The sequence below is a fragment of the Cryptomeria japonica genome, chromosome 7, assembly GCF_030272615.1.
Source record: "Cryptomeria japonica chromosome 7, Sugi_1.0, whole genome shotgun sequence".
Taxonomy (NCBI): Eukaryota; Viridiplantae; Streptophyta; class Pinopsida; order Cupressales; family Cupressaceae; genus Cryptomeria; species Cryptomeria japonica.
Genome location: NC_081411.1, coordinates 855,127,618 through 855,147,062, shown reverse-complemented (window position 1 = coordinate 855,147,062; position 19,445 = coordinate 855,127,618).

Genomic DNA, 19,445 nt, shown 5'->3' with positions numbered 1-19,445 from the left:
AAGGGGTTTATTTAGTTGAAATTTATTCATTAGAAATTGGTAATTGAAATTTATTTATGTCAGTAGAATTAATTTATAGTTAGAAATTTAATTTATAACCTACTCTTATAAGAAGGGATTTATTCTTTAGTGTATAGAAAAGTTTGTGTATTAAAGAAAAATTTAAGAGGTGATTAATCCTTTAGGGAAAACTATAGAAACTAAAGAATTTATTATCTCCTTAGTGATGGGAAAAGAGTCCCTTTGGGTTTGAAAGGATAAATATTGCATGAGGCATAAGGGTCAATTAACACTTGTGGAATTCAGATGGATAATCGAACATTAAGAGAACTATTATCTTGAATTAAGCTTTCTTAGGATATAGATATAATAGTTAAACCTCCTTATTAAATAAATTTGTTTGACTTAAGGAAACAAAAGAAATGGAAAATGATATTTTACCAACGATACACTTATTCTATAGTATTGGTTCGTTTTCTTCAATTGTCTCTATTTAGTCTCAAATAGTACCTAGTAGTAAGTAGATTTTCCCAAGACATTTGTTAGAATATTTAATCTTTACATGGCTTAGGTTTATTTGTATTTAGTTTAGGATATTCGCTTGGAATCCCTACTTGTAATTTGTCCTCTAGTACATGTGTGAGGAAAAGTCATTTCTTTTATTTTCCTTTATTAAAGAATATTAGATTTCCTCCTTAAGAGGATGTGGACACATGGCACACACATTTTATGAATGGTGACATTCATAGATTTGGGAGTTAATTTATAACTCCTCTCCTCATCTCTATTTAAGAGATGTCTCCTCTTTCATTTCTTCTTAATGACAACATTGTAAAGAGCTTCTTGCTCTCTCTCTCTCTCTCTCTCTCTCTCTCTCTCTCTCTCTCTCTCTCTCTAGGCATTGCCTCATTCATAATAACACAAGGGTTTTTTCTTTGCTTTTCCCCTTTCAAAATTTCTTGTGCCTCCTTCTTCACATTTGGATGATTGCTCCAAGCTTTTTGCATTTCTTTTGGTAACATTTATTTCATCAATAAACTTACTTGGATTTTGTTTTTATTTCCTTGCTCTTGTATTTCCTTTCATGGTATTAGAGCAGGTTTCTAATCCTCGTTTCAAGTTGAGATTGATGAAGTTTACCATTATGTGGAGGTCACCTTCTTGGAGGCATTCTTGAGAGGAGAAGAAGTCCTTTCTCTAATATTTTCTATTGTGTAGGTTTTGGTTTCAGTTTTAATTTTTTTTTCAAACTTGCAAGTTTAATCTTATTCCTGGTTTAAAGTTGTGGCTTCAGAAGGATTGCCGCTAAAGTTTCTTCTTTCTAATTTAAACTTGTGGTTTTGGAAGGCTTGCCACCAAAACTCCATTCCTAACCTCTTTTCCTGCATTCTATGATTTATATTTATCAGTTTTGGAAGGCTTGCTGCCAAAAAAATTTCCATTATTGAATTACATCTTTGATTCACCTGTAGGTTCTATCATTTTTCTTGCTTGCAGAATTTTATTAAAAAGAGGTTTCATATTGATCTCTGTGTAATAAATATCTTTGATTTTCTTTGTATATTCTCTTGTTTGTGTATTGTGAGATTTTCTATTAGAAGTTTTTTTTCTTTATCTTATTAGTAATTCTTTTATGTCTTCCTGTACACAATTCAACCAAATATTTATACCGTTTTCTATTTATTTTTTATATTAAAAGCAGCCAAAAAACAAGGGGGTTGACCCATTGGAACAACAAGGAAAACAGTGGTAGAACCATTGTTCGCATAATAACGACAGAGTTACAGCCCTTTACCTCTATCAAAAACCATGATCATTCTACGCAAGTTTAGCAGATATGAAGCAGTATTAAACAAAGTTTTAGACATATGCCACACAGGGCAATAAATATTAAAGTTAAAATAAAAACATAGGCTAACACTATCTACCCACGGGCTGCTAAGAGTAGACAAAAAACCAGCCTTCCATAGCATAGAGATAAATCATTTCTGTTTCCCGTGGCTCCTCTTGGGGAGGAGCTTTCTTGCCCATTCCTTGCCTTGTAGTCCTCGCCATCCTTGCCTTTACCTTTGGAAGCACTTTCTTGTATAAGACACATAATTGTAGCCGAACAACGCATCACATTCAACGCGAATTTAGAAACATCATGCATTTTGGTTTCCACCACCTCCAGTTTGTTGGTGATATCCTGCACATTATCAGACAAGGCTTCCACTTTTTTCCCTAGTTCTGCTAGGTTGTTTTCATCCTCCTCTTTTATGCTACTCGCCTCCTCCACAACCATTAATTTTTCAAACCTTAGAGTCAAGGAGGGGGAGTTTGCAGGCTCTGGACTCTTAGAAATTGTGTGGCTTTTAGAGGCATGGGTGGAATTGACAGAGTGGGAGATCGGGTTAGGGTGGAACATAACCACATTATCAGTTGGGCTTGAATTCCCAGTGTCATGCGAGGAGGAGGGGTCTCTCAGAGGTTTTTCCAAGGGTTTAGAGGCTAGTCTGCTTGAGCGGTGAGGGGTGTTGGTCTCATCAGTAATTTCCATGTCAAAATCAATCTCTTGGATTCTGAATTTCTTGGGGGTTTTGACCTCTTCAGGGGAGTTATTTTTATTTTTCTTGTTGTAAGAGCCAATTTTCGGGAGCCGAGGGGGGCTAGCATTATGTTTAGCAGTAAGTAGGCCGAAAGACTGGTATTATACACATTCTGGACAGAGATAGAACAGGGTGGACAGAGGGCGAGGTGGAAGTTGTAAAGGTGCGGGATGAGGCCCTAGTGAAGGATGGGGAAATCTTTACCCTTTTTCTTGGCCTCGACAATATCATTGACATTAGCATCCAGAGAATGCAACAAGAAAAACATAATGGAAATATAGTTCTTATTTCTCGGATGGTTAAGGAAAGGGAGATGGTAGTAATAAAAGATTCCATACCTTCCCTCCAGCATGAAGTGTTTCATCACAATGTAACATACCTCATCCCACGAAGAAGGGAGCTCCTCCCAGTTGAAGTTGCCTGCCCTCTTCACTGGGTTTTCGCCTTCATGGAAGAACTGGTTCAGGCTGGTGGTATCCGCGATACGACTTTGCTTTTCCATTTTCTCCCCTCCATAGATAGACTCGTCCCCCAATGGTAACTCTCCTATGCAATAACTTCTTCATTAATTTTGAAAGAGATACCCCCAATGGTAGCTCTTCTATCTTCCAGGAATTCACAAATTGCTTGGAAAGTCTCTCATCGTTCCCCTTCATGCTTTCCATGAATTTATCAATGCCGCCTTCCAAACAGAAGAACCATACTGCCAACTTAGCTTTAAAATTATCAACTTTATCAGGTTCCAGTCTGAGCTTGTCCCCCCCATTTTTGTTTCTTCTAGTTTAGCAGAGTAAATGTGAGACCTGCTAGCAAAATCACAGAGCCGAAACAGGGCTAAAGCAAAGTTGTAATAAAATTTGCGTCGAACTTGGGATAAAAGCACACAATAATCAGTGTGATTATATCTCTTATGTCCGAGTAGATATAAAATTTAAGAAATCTACTAGAAATGTGCGAACCTTCAATCCATCCAATATGATTTGACCTATCCCTTCTATCGCCTTTATCGCCGCCAGTTGGCTCCATCTGGGGATTAAGTAGGGAATAATCATTCCTGATATCAGTATTGTCATCATAAACACATCCCTTATGAGGGTGGTGACAAGGCCCGCTATGGCTACGTGGCAGCCTAGGCCCATGATGGGCGAGATTTCTGTCCCAATTTAAAATCTGAAAATTGGCTCTCTTCATCTGAAAAGGGTTATACAAATTTCTCATTGGACTTGGGTTTTTTCCCTCTCCAAGATCATCTTGGTGGTCATTGGCAGCAGATTGTGTCCCTCCAACATCTTAATTCATTCTGCAACCTTCACACCGTCGCCATGGAGTCTGCAGCTGCATTCCCTTCTCTAAAGACATGTCAGATGGTAAAGCCATCTAAATTAGCCAGAAGGATCTTGATATACCTCAAAATGGAATCAACTCTCCATTCAGCAGTAGATCTCCCCCTCCACCGTTTCCACAATAATCTATGACTCTCCTTCAATTTACAACTTTTTAACTCCTATGGAATTGGCAAATTTCATACCCCATAGGAGGGCCATTCCCTCCGCTTGTGTGACAGTATTGTTCTTTAGGTTGCTTGCATAGGCTTCCACAATGTTCCCCAAGTGGTCGCGGATGATTCCACCTCCTGCTTGGAAAGCATTTTGGGCGGATCCATCAAAGTTCGGTTTAAACCAGTGGATTTTTGGGGTTAACCATTTGGTCAATCTCCTTTTGTTTTTGGCACTTTGTCACTGATATATTTTTTGAAATCATCTTGAAGCAATTGCGTAAGACACTTTCAGGGAGGGATTTAGTATCTCTGAAGATTCTATTGTTTCTCTCTTTCCATAACGCCCAACAGATGTGCGACGGTATTTGCCTCCATAATTGGAGGATGAGGGGGTGGTGGGAGGGGGGATTCCATCCACAAACAAACTACTTAATGTCATTCTGGAGGACCTATTGAAGACCACATTTCTCAAGGGATTTATTCCATAGATTTTCAATAAAGGGGCAAAGGATGAACAGGTGATCAATAGTTTCCTCATCATATTTACACAAGATGCATCTATTGGGGAGTTGGAAGCCCCTCTTTTTTAGGTTATCCAAGATTAGGGTTTTTCCATGTATTAGAGACCACCAAAAGAAGTTGATTTTGGGGATCAGTTGGGAGTTCCATATCTTCTTCCATCACTCTACATTAGCAGAGGGTCTTAGGAGTTGTCTGTAAGCAGATTTGACCGAGAAGGTGCCCGATTGGGTCTCTTTCCAAATGAATCTATCTTCATGAGGGGCTAGGGGGATTCTAATTTCCAACATAATATTTTGTAGTTCTCGAGCCATGGGTAGCAAGTTGGGCCTGTTGAGGAAGAACTGGACAATGTTCTTCCAACCTCTCCTTCTTGGTTCCATATAGTCAACAATATAATCCCCCAGGAGTTCCTTTAGGTGGTACATAATTTGGTGGAAGCGAGTGTTAGCCAGGGGCCTGTCCTCCACCCAGAAGTCTTCCCATAATCTAACCTTCCTACCATTTCAGACCTTCTCTTATTATCAATCTACTTTTCAGGATGTTATTCCATACCTTAGATCCCTGGGGTAGGTCTCCCGTACTCAAGCTGTAATAGAATTGCTCCTGATCTAGGTACTTTGCTATGATAATATTACACCAGTCCACCTCACCTTTAACCAAGGTCCAACCAGTTTTCACCATTAACGCCTTATTCAAGGCATTTATCTTTCTTATACCTAGACCACCCATGGACTTGGGTAAGCACACATTGTCCCAACTGACCAAAGCAAGGCATTTTTTCTCCTCCAATCCCATCCATGGGAAGGTTCTTTGGATTTTCTCAAGTTTTTCTCCCATGGCCCCAGATATTTTAAATATGGACAAGATATACACCGAAATTACTTTTAGGGAAGCCGTGAGGAGTTGGAGCTTGCCTGCGCTACTAAGGAATTTTCCTTTCCAACCAGTAAGCTTCTTTTGCATACGCTCAACGATAGTGTTCCAGAAAGTCGGCATTACTTCTTTGATCGTGAGGGGGAGACCAAGGTAAGTCCCCAAAAGAGCAGCAGTCTTGCATCTTAGAATCAAGAGGATTCTGAGTTGGACGTCATTAGGAGTGTTGAAAAAGAAGAGAGCCCTCTTCTCATAGTTGATACATTGCTCCGAGGCCTTGGCGTAATCAGCCAGTAAGTTCTTCCACTGTTTAGCCTCCATGATGGATGACTTACCAAATAGAAAGGTGTCATCGATAAATTGTTGAATATTAGAGGGGGGGAGCATGGAAGCATCTTTAAATCCTTGAAGTTTGTCATTGGTTACCAAATCAGCCACATTTCTACTCAAGACTTCAGCAATCATGATGAAAAGAGAAGGTGACAGAGGGTCGCCTTGTCGGATACCTTTTCAGCTTTGTAAGATCCCCTAGGAGTCCCATTGATCAAAACCAAGAACCGGAACGTGGTAACACACTCCCATATCATATCCACAACCTTCTGGTTGAAGCCAAGTTTTAAGAGAGTTTTGAATAAAAAACACGAGTTAACTTTATCATACGCTTTTAAAATATCCAGTTTGAAAGCCATACCTAGGATTTTACCCCTATCCATAGAGTGAATTATTTCATGAGTGGCAATGGCAGCATCCAAAATTTGATGACCCAAGACAAAACCTTTCTGGGACGAGCTGATGAACTTCGCCAGGAGGGGTTTAATTCTATTCACGAGGACCATGGAAATTATCTTGTATATGGTATTGCATAGACTTATGGGTCGAAAATACTTCATGCAATTGGGGTTTGCATTCTTAGGGACAAGAACAACGTAAGTGTTATTCAATTTCTTCAGTAATTTACCCGTCTTGAAGAAATATTTCACTTCTTTTGTAACATCATAATTAACAATGTCCCAATATTCCTAAAAGAACATCGGGGGGAATCCATCTGGGCCTGGGGTCTTATAAGAACCCATTGCAAAGACAGCTAGACAGACTTCTTCCAAGGAGATAGGAGCAAGCAGCTAACATTTATCTTCCTCCTCAATGGCATTCAGAAGCTTTCTCAAAAGGCTATCTTGAAGAGACACATCATTCCTTCCAGACTCTATGTATAATCCTATGAAAAAGTCAGCGACACTCTATCTGATTAAGGAGTCACCAGTGATCTCCTTATCAGAGTCATCCCTTAGACTCTTGATGAAGTTCCTTCTCTTGTGGATGCAGGTCGATCGGTGGAAGAAGGCCAAATTTTTTGTCCCCTTCAGCCATTGAATTCTAGATCTTTGCTTCCAGTAAATTTCCTCCTCAGAGAGGACATCCTTCCAACTCTTGCAACACTCCTCTTCCTCCATCAAAATAGGGTCGGGGGGTTACCAGTAGCCATAATGCTCTAAAGTTGTTCCATTCTGGAGCCCATAACCTTCTTTTTCTTGAATATGTCTCCAAAGGTAGCCTTATTCCAACCTTTGACTTCCCTATTGATGAGTTTTAATTTCTCCACAATTCTCAACATAGTAGTCCCTTGAACTGGGGTAGCCCACCAGTTCCTAACCAGGTCTTTGAAATCCGGGTAAGAAGGCGAGAGAGTTGCAGAGCGTTGAACCATCAGGAAGAGCATGCAAAGGCAAAGTCAAATTCAACGGACCAAAAGCATTCCCCCAAGGACCTTGAGCAACCATTTAACATATCCTTGGTGAAAGTTTGAGAAATTACAAAAATAGGAATTACAATGAATAGGATACCAGTATACTTCAAACAAAAGCGTGAGGCTTTTAAATGTGAGAAAATTTATTCTGAAAACAACAAGACACTAGACTTCAAATGAAAGCGTGAGGCTTTTGAATGTGTTCGTCTCCCTAGCAGAGTCACCAAAAACTGTTACTGACTCGGATGGACCAAATAAATTTATATCAGAGATTATAAGATAGAATTACCAAAATATTTCCAATCTCTTATCAGCAGAAACCCAAGAAAAGTTATTCCCTTTTTCTTTGCTTTTTTAACTTAGCAAGACACTAGTCTTCAAACGAAAGCATGAGGCTTCTGAATGTGTTTGATCCCCAACAGAATCGCCAAAAACTGTTGGTTGAAAATTTTGTACACTTGGAGAAATATACAAAATTGTGGTTTCAACCATAGCGTGTGAGTAAAAATCTCCTAATCAAGGGAAGACTCCCCCTATCTAACTACAACTTTAAAAATAAAATAGGATGGGACAACAGTCTTTCTTCTTCTTTTAAGAAAGACAATATCCTTTTCTCTTCACAGAAAAGTGATAGTGATTTGATATAAAACAACGATAACAACTTTCGAAATGAAATGAGAGAAAGGAAATGAAGTTTCCTGAAAGCTCAAAGACTTTCGTCGCTTCCTTCGATATGGGACAATAATATCAAACTCAAAGTCTTGATTATGTGAAGTCCTATCTACCCTTTTCTATACTAATTTTATTAAGAACAAATTATAACAACACAAAGACTGAAATATATTATTGTTTCTATGCAAGACAACAAGAACAAGTGTGAGCTCAAAGACTCACAACTATTTCTCATAAAATCTACTTACTTCTAAACTTTGTTAAGAACAAGTGTAAGCACAAAGTCTTACAACTTTTACCCAATAAAATTTCTACTTTAACTAAATTAATCTCCAATACTTGTAGCTCAAAGACTGCAAATCAGATTCGATCAAGTTCTCAAAGAAACACTTGCAAGAAAGGTAATATGGAACACAAACTCAAGAATATAGCACAAAGACTCAAATCTTGAGCAATTTTCTTCTATTCCTTTCAATTCTTCAATTTACACATAAAAGCTCAAAGACTTCTTTTGCTGCAAATTTGGCAGAGGTTTTGCTTTCTTTCAAAAAGATAAAAATTACAATAGACCCCCTCAAGTATTTATAGAAGAGGAGTCTTGAGAAAAAGGTGGGAGGATCCTAACTAACTTGAGAGATTCTCTCAACCACCAAGACTTATTCAATTACTAACTTTGACTTATTCCAACTACAGTCCTAATTGAACTCAACTTGTAGTTGCTTTACATGTAATTACAAAAGTGCAAGTAACGAGTTAACTTGCAATTACAAAGTTATTTTTTTACATGTAACTTGTCAAAACAATATTACAAATGCATAAATAAAATTATTCCATTGTATCTAAAGACACGACTCTAACTGCATCATCCTTTGTTTGTGATGATCTTCATGTCACTTTCAGGATGCTAGAACTTGAAGTATTCTGGATCAGTGAAGGCATATTGAACCGAAACGAGAATTTGCATCCTTAATGATCTTTGTGTCCTTGGCCAATGAACTTCAACCTTTTCTTCTTTCTTGGGGTAGTACTAGATTTTCAGGAGGGAAAGGGTTGCCTTCCTCCTTTCATGTTATGACCATCTTTGTCTTGAAAGCATTCTATATTCTCAACCATGAATTGTTGTTGTATCTCTTCCTTGTATCATCCTCCAATCCTGAAATTTGCTTGCAAAATAAGGCCCATGCCTTAATCCATTGATTTGGTAGATCGCGTGTGCAAAATAGACTAACATCGGAAGGGATAAATTGATGCACAAAAGGGCTCATGGGTGAATTTTGGGTTCTGGAAGTTGCATTACATGTGTGGTAAAAAAAAGAGCATTAACTTGAAATTGTGGAGGACAAACATGCAAGACCATGTGTGTAATGGGTAACTACAAGTTTGCACTTGTAATTAGACCTTTAAAACTCATTTTCAAGTGTTTTTGAGTGCATTTTGGACCAATTTCGGGTTCTGGATGGCTGACTGCAGGTAGACTTTAAATGGGGAAAATGAATGAAGGTGTGAAATGAGTGGATGAAATGGTGGGAATAGGGATCTTGAAATGAGGGAAATGAAGCTTATGACCAAAAACCACAAGTGCGGATGGTTATGAATGGATTTTTGAAGAACTTTTCCATGTTGATCATATGAAAAATGGGAAGAACTTTTACTTGTAATCAAGTTTCAAAAACCCGATTTTGGAAAGACAAGCTTTTCCAACTTTGAAACTTGGAATTTCACGAAAATATGGTTAAGATTTTTCAACCAAAGGGGTAGATAAACTATTTTCATCTTACATGCAATCGGGTTTTTAAATCCCGAATGCAAGTAAAGAGGGAAAATGGGGAAAGACAATGCAATTTGCAAATTGCTTTGCAAACTTGGAACAAAGGGTAAAATCTCTCACAAAACCGATTTTAGGCAAGAACAAAACAAAACATATAACTATCATGAAGAGAAAAAATCTCTTATATACAAAAGAAGAAGATTCAAACCCTAGCCACGTTTAAAAAAACAACGTCATATGTATCAAAATGCCCATTAAAAACATGAAGAATTGGTCAAGTAAAGCACCCAACCTCCACGCCTAGGCAAGACAAGCCAAAACGGTTTAGGAAAGACAAGATTCATGGCACTTGAATGAGGCAAATCATGGCATTTTTCAAAAATGCCTTTGTTGTTAAAACACCATAAAACCAGCGATATGTCTTCCAAATGGCGTGAAGAGAGTTGGGAAATGCATGAAAATAGCAAGGAATCCAAAACGCCTTCCTCCTCCTTGAATTTCTCCTCAAAAATCGTTGGAAATCTTCAATGAAATCCTCCAATATTGTTGGTTGGGTTTTTGGGAAAGAACAACAAGTTTCATTTTACATGTAATAGTGAAAATCGGGTTTTAATTCCCGTATTACAAGTTTAAAATATTACTTTTCTCTCAACAAGGAAAAATCAGGTTTTAGAAATCCAATTGCAAGTTTAAAATTCCTCTATTTACACTATGGAACAAATCAAGTTTTTTGGACACAATAGCAAGTTTAAAATGCCACTTTATTCCATTTCTAAGCAAAATCGGGTTTTGGAGAGAGATATGCAAGTTATAAATAACTTGTAAAGGGAAAATAAAATCCCTTCAATAAGTTTTAGTAACATAACACATGTAATAGAGGAATAAAATCCCCATTACAAGCAAAAGACATTAAAATATGGGTTCTACAAAAGAATTACAAGTGACTTTTAAATATGCAATTTAAAATTATCTTGTAATTATGACTTAAAAAGCCAAAAAGCATCAAGGGGAAATAAAAAGTAAGTTACAAGTTATTTTTCAATAGAGTGCACTTGTAATTAGCCAAAAATTTCCCTACAAAGATTAAAACAAAGAGAAACATTAAAACTTGCAATTCAAGGAAAATTTCCCACATGCAGTCAGGGAGAAAAAAACCAAAATTGAAGGAATGACATAGCAAACGAACCTAGAATGTGATGAAATTTGAAACGTGGTTCGAGGATGGACCGAGGATTAAAAATTGTGCCTCGGGAAGCATGCCATGGAGTAAAATTTTCAACTTGCAGTGATTGTTTTGAAACCCGAAATTGCATAGAAAGCTAGGAAAAGGAAGACCAAAACTTGGACAATGATGGCAAAGACACTCCCAATGACTTGACACTATAAAATGTGAGTTTTTTTACCTCGTAAAACATGCCTTGGAGACAAAAATGACACTTTTTAGGCAAAAATTTGTAGGGGTTGTCACATTTTTTAGAATCCAAAAATGAGGACAACAAGTTACACTAGCTGATTTACGTTTAATTCATCTTATTCTTAAAAATGTCTTCCTCGTCAATTTCAAAAATTTATTACTAATATTCATGCTCAACTTACTATTCCTACTTTAGCTACTCAATTAACTTATGATATTTTTCGTAATTTATTACATCAAGAGGAAGCTAAATTAATTCAATTTGGTACTCTTAAAAGTAGTGAACATGCTTTTATGTCTAAAAATGAAAATCATAATAATAATTTTAGATCCAATAATAATGATAATCATAATAATCATTATTCTAATAATAAATTTCATTCTAAATCCTGTAATAACAATTCCAGTAATAATCAAAATAATAATTATTCTAAGAGGCCCCATCGTACGTATTGTGGTAAGGATGGTCATGTGACTAATAATTTCTTAAGAAGCAAAATGGTAAAAATCCCATGAACCAAAATAATCAAAATAATCAACAACATAAACCTCATTATAAGAAAGGTAATAATAATGGTAATTCATCTCGTCATGCATTTACATGTAGTTATAATGTTTCTCAACCACTTGAGTGGATTATTGATTCTGGTGCATCTCAACATGTTACTTCTCATAAAGAATGTTTTCAATCATTGCATTCTGATACTTCCAATATTCCTGCTCAATTAGCTAATAATCATAGTTGCAAAGTTGAAGCTATTGGTGATGTGAATGTCCCTAATGGGAAATTACATGATGTTCTTAATGTTCCTGAATTAAAATCAAATTTGCTTTCAGTTCCTAGACTTTGTCAAGGTTATAAGATTAACTTTTATAGGGGCATGTGTTACATCATTGATCGAAAAACTAATCATGTTATTGCTACAACTAAAATGGATACTGGTAACTTATTCAAGTTCTATGAATTTGCTCCTACAAAGTATTCCTTGCTTACTACTATTGATTTTTCTATATGGCATGAAAGAATTGGCCATCTCAATTTTGATTATATTTCATTGATGCAAAAAGCAAACATGGTTGATGGATTGCCTACTATTGTTCCTTCTCAAATTGTTTGCAATGGTTGCATGAGTGGTAACATGCATAGGGAACCCTTTCCTCATGGTCAATCTTGGAGAGCATATATTAAATTGCATCTAGTTCATAGTAATTTCTTGGGTCCCATGGAGAATACCTCCATCCAAGGTTCAAGGTATGTTCTTACCTTTGTTGATGATTTTTCACGGAGAACATGGATATATTTGCCTCATAGTAAGGATCGAGTGCTTGATGTGTTTACTAAATTTCTTATGTTTGTAGAAAGGCATTCTGGTTCTAAAATTAAGATTCTTCGTACTGACAATGGAAGAGAATATGTCAATAATGCATTTAATGCTTATTTGAAATCTTTAGGAATTAAATCTTACCAAATAGTTTTAAAACAGCTTAGATGAGTTGTATCATAGGGAATACTTTAAAAATTATTTGTTAAACGTTTGTTTCATGTTTAATGAGATGTATAAAACTCATCATATACTCTCCATGTTTTAAAAATAGCTTAGATGAGATGAGTTAAGTTAAGTTTGGTGAACTATTGTTTTAAACGTAGCTTAGCAAGGAAACAAAGAGTTATATCATAGTTTATAAAGATAGTAAAAAAAAAGGAAAGATTGGTGGGTAACTTCAACAATCGTTCGAACACTTATTCTTTTCAAACAAATCAATCTCAACTTGAATGTTGGTTTGCAGACTTCTTTTTTGAAAACTACATTTGTAGAAAAAAAAAACATATTCAATTTAGATAAACAAACATGCTATTCCCACTCAATTTCAACTTCATGTTGCTCACAATTTCTTTGTCGCAACCTAATTATCATGTTTCAACTTATTTGCAGGCGAATTTCTTTCACTGATTTTGAATTGAGTGATTGCAACATTAACTACAAATGCCATAGCAAACATCCTTGCAGGCATGCGTCTTGTTGACCCTTGTTTAGAAGTTACAACAATACATTCCATTCAACAACCTCATTCTGCAAATGTCAAATACCGAGCACAACTCTCTAATGGTATGCACACCCATCCGACATTGCTTCCTGAACAAATGAACAATCTTGTTTTGGAAGAAGCTTTAGTCAAGGGTTCTATTCTCTGCCTTAGAGAATATTCTTGCAAGATATTCGACAAATACATGTATGTTCTTGTTTGTTCTTATACACCTCCTTACTAAATAAACATCTCATTTTATTCCAGGGCTATTATAATTGTTAGCTTGGATATAATTTCAAATAATGCAACAATCATTGGATCTTCGACTCCACTCCTCCAAGCTACTACCTACCTTCCATCAAATAATTTAAAAGACCCATTGAACCCTTTCCCAATTATTCTCATTAAAACATAGACCCCATATCACAAACAATGGTCCATTGAAGGTCGAGCATTAGCAAAACCCCCTATTCATGAATTTAAAAATGCAGGAAGTGACGAGAAAGTTTTTGGATTTGATTTTGTAGACGACTTAGGTTCTGAAATACATGCAACTCTTTTTAATGAACTTGTTGATAGCTTCTACCATGCTATTCATTCTAGTAGTCTTTATGTGATCTCCAACGGTCGTATTAAAGTGGCCAACACCAAATATAGTAGCTCCACAAACCCTTTTGAAATAATCCTCCATAACTCTTCCACGACAAGTCCTTCCACATGCATAGACTCTACCATACCCAAGCATAGCTTCCACATTAAGAGTGTAGATTCACTACAATCATTTCCTATTAATTCCCTTGTAGATGTCATTGGAATAGTTTTATCCATCTCCCCAACATCAACCATACGTAAAAGAGATGACACTGAGACAATGAAGTGTATTGCTACAATCATAAACATGCCAAGTTGTACCATAGATGTTATATTTTGGGGTCGCCATTCCCAAATCGAGGGCAAATAAATATTTGAAATGTCCCTAGAACCGAATCCTCCTGTTCTTTTGATCAAGTCTAGTCGCATAATATCTTGGAATGGAAAATCACTCGATACTATCTTTTTAACTACAATTTTAATCAATCCAAATCTGTTGGAGATCACAACATTGCAAACATAGTATGCCAAGAAAGGGCTTGACGAACCCTACATTTCATTGTCACAAAGCCACCTTTCGCCCCACAGATTTGAAAATCCAATGGATATTTCATCTATTAATGATGAAAGCTTTGCTGACAAAAAAAAAGTATGTGTGAAGGCCAGTGCTACAAAACTTCACTTGGACAACTTTTACTACCTTTCTTGTACACAAGTAGTGGACCAGAAAAAATGTAAGAAAAAAGTTGTGCAAAGTTCACCCAACACATTCCAATGCCCAAAGTGTTCTACTGATCTCTCCGAATGTGATTTTAGCTACATTCTTAAAATGGACTTGCAAGATGAAACAGGTGAACTTCTTAAAGTTACCGCATTCGAAGGACCATCAAATACCTTGTTGGGTGTTGGTGCAAAAGATTTTCAGCTTCTTCTAGCGGATCCTGATGCTATGGAACCTATATTGAGCAATACTATTGATTGCCAATTTTTCTTTGATCTGAACATCAAAATGGTTGGACATTTGTTGGCCAAGAAACACAGAGCATTGTTAGTACAACCATTAAGCCTATCTAAAAGTTACATTTGACATTGTCTATGGTTATATATCCATTTTGTATGCCTTTTTCAATATTATGTATTTCACTTGTCCATATATGTAAAGATAATTTTCCTCAAATATATATATGAAAATATTTTGCATTATTTATGGTATGTTTACAGGTGTATTTAAACAAGTTTTTATGTCCTCGTAATGTATTGTAGTTAGTCACGTTACTTCAAATATTGCTTCTAAATTTACTTAAACTGTCACAATAAAAAAAAATGCAAACATTATCCATATATTTAAAGATAATCAACCTCAAATAAACATATTTATAAATCAACATATGCTGAATTATTTTGATTTATGATCAAACTTTATTTCTTGGAACAATTAATCTCACAAGTTTCTTTATAATGGTTTCATATGCTATTTCAAATTACACTTGCACTTTTTTGGGTATATTGATATTTTTAAACGACACTTGCAAAGAGATACATGTATTCAATTCATATTATTTGATTTGTTATATATTTATATTTTTAAGATCTTCATTCACAGATAGATCATATTCCTTTCATTCTGAACACACCCTGCCATGAAAATACAAAACGATACAATGGAAGAAAGACGTGCTTATCGAAATCAAATGCAACGTGCAAGGTACCATGGAGGAAAAATATTCTTAACAAAAGAAGACGAGAAACCCAACACATTTCTGTTGGCCAGGCCTCCACATCCACAATATCATCTCCCCAATTTCCAACCCATCTAGAAACACATGTACCCCAAATCCAATATACAAGTCAACCTGCCCCAATTGCCCAAATCCATAGTCCCCCAATTTTTTGTCAAAAATATTGCATTGCTAGAAATAACTTTTATTCAAAGTTGGACAACCTTTCAAAGATTTCAACACGTATAATCTGTATGGAGAGATATCCAGGAATTAAAACTCGAGAATTTAATGGAATAAATACTTGTTACAGATGCACATCAGAAAAAAAATGGACACTGCTTCTCAAATTGGAACAACATGGACCCTGGTGAGCAACCTCAATGTTAACAAATACTAAATCAAGTTGAGGAGATGTTGATATAAAGGATTAGCCCATTCCTTCAAGTTACCTGTGTAAGAGGAGGCCAACTAAAATATAGTGGCCACACTATTTGTTTTCCTCAAGATATTTCTTCAATTGCATCCCACTTGCCTAGGCGTATAGATGGATTGGACATGATAATAGTAAACAAGGTAAGAAATGGTCAACAACAATACAACTTCTATGTTAGTAGAGGACGTGTCCATGCGACATTACAATATAAGATTTTCTATGACCCATACTACAAATATGTACAATTAGATGACTTAGCATTATCATCTTTACCCATTAACCCCACTAATATATCCAACCTTCTATATACAACAACTTCAAATCTCGATCCCATTGATCTAAGTTTCATGCAAGAAGATGTTACAGAGGATGGTCCATTGATAGAGAACTTGCAAATGACTAATTCATTTGTGGCAAATCTTCTACCTGCACGTCGAGAGGTCAAAGAAGTGCACTCTTTGCTACAACTAGGGAAAGGACGCCCAACTCCTATAGTTCAATGACCACCCATTTGCCCATCTCCTATAAATGAATACACTACTAAAGGATTGTTTGTAATGTCATTCCCTAGTTTGTTCCCTAAAGGTATAGCTGCATTCAAACAACCATGTCTCAAATAAGTTAAGCTACATGAGTATGCTCTCCATATATTAAGATGCCATAATATTAGGTTTGGTCAACACCCAAGGTTTAGGTACTTCATACTCAATATACTTATGCGTTATATAAGTCAAGCCACCGCATCTGTATTTGTCCACGAGCAACTTGATGTTTCGATGCCTATAATAATTTATGACCTTCATCACAAATTAAAGGACTTGTCTGATGACAAACTTGCAGATCAACTAATGCACTTTAGCTCGTCGATTCGTGGAACAAAACCATTCTGGAATCAATGTAGAAAAGAACTTAGTGACATGGTCATTCAAATTGGTTGTCCAACGCTATTTTTCACCCTTAGCGTTGTTGATACAAAATAACCAAACTTGCATAATATCATGCCATCCACTGCATCTACAAATCCATATGCAACTTCTAGGTGGAGGTTACAAAATATAGTTCAAAATCCACACCTTACTACAATGTACATGCATCACAGATTTACTGCATTTCATGAAGAAGTGCTGGAAAAAATTCTTGGTGCAACTGACTATTGGTGTAGGTATAACTCTTGCAACCTTCTAGTTTTACATTCAACTCTTGCTCTTTTTTTTTCTTTCTAAAAACCTCATCTCCAAGGTATGAATGGCAACATAGAGGCTCTGCACATATCCATGATTTCATCTGGCTACAACAAGCACCTGACATTGGCAAATTATAATGGAATAACATTCAATCAATACAAAATGCACTTGCTTACAAGTGTTCCACTGATCCATTGTTGATGACCCTTGCTTGATGGACACAAGCATGATAGTGTCAATTGATCCTTCCACTGACACACTATGAATTGGCTAATCGTGTTCAAAAACATACAAAGTGTACTATCCAAACATGCCTTTAAAAGGAAGGGAACATCTCTTCTATGTTGTTATAAACCCCCTTGGAGCATTTAAGAAAAGTCAACTCTTTTTAATGTTGAAAATGGATAGCCTAAGCACACCCCTGCTCGCAATGATGACTGCCTAAATCTTCACATCCCATTTATACTCTCAATATGGAGGGCCAATGTAGATTGCCAACCTATTCCCTCAATCAATGTTGTGATCAAATATATTGCAAAATATGCAGCTAAAGCTGAAAACAAATATGAAACATACCACGCAATGTTATCTCGTATATCAACCAACTTTGAGTCTAATAAACTGGCTCCTAATTATTTTTGAAAAATGCTTCTTGAGAACCTTGTGGATCGTGATATAGGTGCACAAGAAAGTTGCCACCTTCTACTAAAGCTACCGCTCTCCCTTTGTAGCAAAACACTTGTTTCTTCAAATGTGAACCAAAAAAAATTCCAACGTGTAGCAATCACATCCACAAACACAACCACATATCCAAACTATATTGCATCTTACATGGCACGACCTATACATTTAGAGAGAATGTCTCTTACCGAAGTAACTCAAAAATGGTCGTTCAACGCATCAAGAAAGTGTGATCAATGGAAAGAGCGAGACACACCAGTCATAGTTCGAGTATCCCAATGATTCACAACCATCCCTACAAAGGAAGAAAATATTTTCAAGCATTTTGTTGGAGTGAACTATTGTTGTACTACCCATTCCACAACATTCAAATGGATTTTTGGCTCAACAGATGATGAAATTCAAGCACAATGGGAAAGGTTCTCGCACAACTACAACCCATGGCATGTACGCCGCACACCTTCAGAAGAAGATGAAGAATCTCATGCTAGTACTCCTTCAAGCGAGGTAAAATAAATGCCAGAAAAACATCCTCAAAGAATGGTAAGTACTGCCATCTTCATACCCATGACTTCCTATTCACCTGGATGAACTTGATATGCTTGGCCAACACGATATTGACTTGAACCATGATTGGGGGGAACACCACTTGAATTCAGAAGAGAAATAAATAGCTATAAATTTCATACACTCCAATCATCGAAGATTTCAACCCCATCATGTTCTTAAGCAGCTGACCCAAAATAACCTATGTATACAACAACAAAAGGCATATGATATAGTTATTTCACATCTACATGGTAATAGTTTACAACCACCATAGAAAATTATTGTTCAAGGAACTGTAGGCACAAGAAAGTCACACCTCATAAAAAGCATAAATTCAACACTCACAAGATCAAGACCCAATGGACAATCACCATTATTGCTCCTTGCACCAGCATGAGTTGGGGTGTTCAACATACAAGCATCAACAATTCATTCAACACTTTGAATTCCAATCAAAGAAATGGTCCCTCTACAAGGACAAACATTGGCAAGTTTCCAAGAAAGTATGCACTTCATTTGCTACATTGTAATTGATGAAATGAGCTTCATTGGTCCAAAGTTGATACAACACATTGATATTAGGTTACGTGAGGCATTCCCTGCCCATAACCAACTCCCATTTGGAGGATGCTCAATCATGCTCTTTGGTGAGTCGGGCCAACTACTGCCTGTGAAGGACATTCCTATGTATGCTTCAACTTCATATGGAGGGACATTATGACGTAGCTTCACAATAATTATTACATTGAAAAAAATATTTCGTCAAATTGGAGAGCAACCTGCCCAAATTGCCTTTCGTGCACTTCTCTCAAATTTACGAAATGCAGAACCTACAATTGGATACTGACAACTTTTAATGTCTTAGTCAAATTCAGCACTTACCTCTGTAGAGCAATCTATATTCTTATCATCCACACACCTATTTGCAACAAATGAAATGGTGTCATTACATAACAAACACATGTTGTTGTCTTTGGCAAAGCCTATTGCCCTATCTACTGCAGAACAACTCAAGGGATTCACATGCTCAAATCTAGATGAGGAACAACTTGAATCTAATATCCTTTTATGTATTGGCCAAGAAGTTATCTTATCTGCAAACTTGTGGGTGGAACAAGACTTGTCAATGGTGCACTTGGACAAGTCAAAGAAAGTGTATATAATGATGGTGAAAGACCA